Genomic DNA, 591 nt, shown 5'->3' on the forward strand with positions numbered 1-591 from the left:
AAACAACTGTTGGTGTGTCACACTCTTAGAAAACAACTGTCGCATGAGCCAAGAGGAAGGAAACAGTCGCCACTAGCAGGTCAGTGATGACGTCACCCCCAGTGTGTCCCGGGGCTGGGGGGGGGGGGAGTGAAGCATCCACTGACCAGTAGTACCACAATTCCCTGGACTGGATTACCGTGTATGGAAGTGCGTCTTAGTTTTGTTTTATTAAGGTTTTACGGCGCTTCCAACCGCATAAGGTCATATGAGCGCCTAGAGATGGATGTCAACAAAGAATTCCTTTCAGGGAATCAGGCTTACTCTGCTCACCTCTCTATACTCAACAGCACAAGGTCTGCTTCGACTATCGAGGCAGCCCGGAAATAGCAGTTCACAAGAGAGACACAAAAGAAGTAGAGAAAAAATGACGATAGTAAGGACGAGGAAAGAAAAAGCAGCAGTTCCCCTTATGTTGTTCCGGCACAGTATGCGTATGACATTGATAAATCGGCCCATTTACAATTGTACTATGCACGAGGACATGTTAATATCCCCCCTTTGAGTATGGCCAAAAGACAGTCCAGTCAGTAGCACTGCCCTGGGGGGGGG

This window comes from Aplysia californica, unplaced genomic scaffold (assembly GCF_000002075.1).
Source record: "Aplysia californica isolate F4 #8 unplaced genomic scaffold, AplCal3.0 scaffold01747, whole genome shotgun sequence".
NCBI classification, from domain to species: domain Eukaryota; kingdom Metazoa; phylum Mollusca; class Gastropoda; order Aplysiida; family Aplysiidae; genus Aplysia; species Aplysia californica.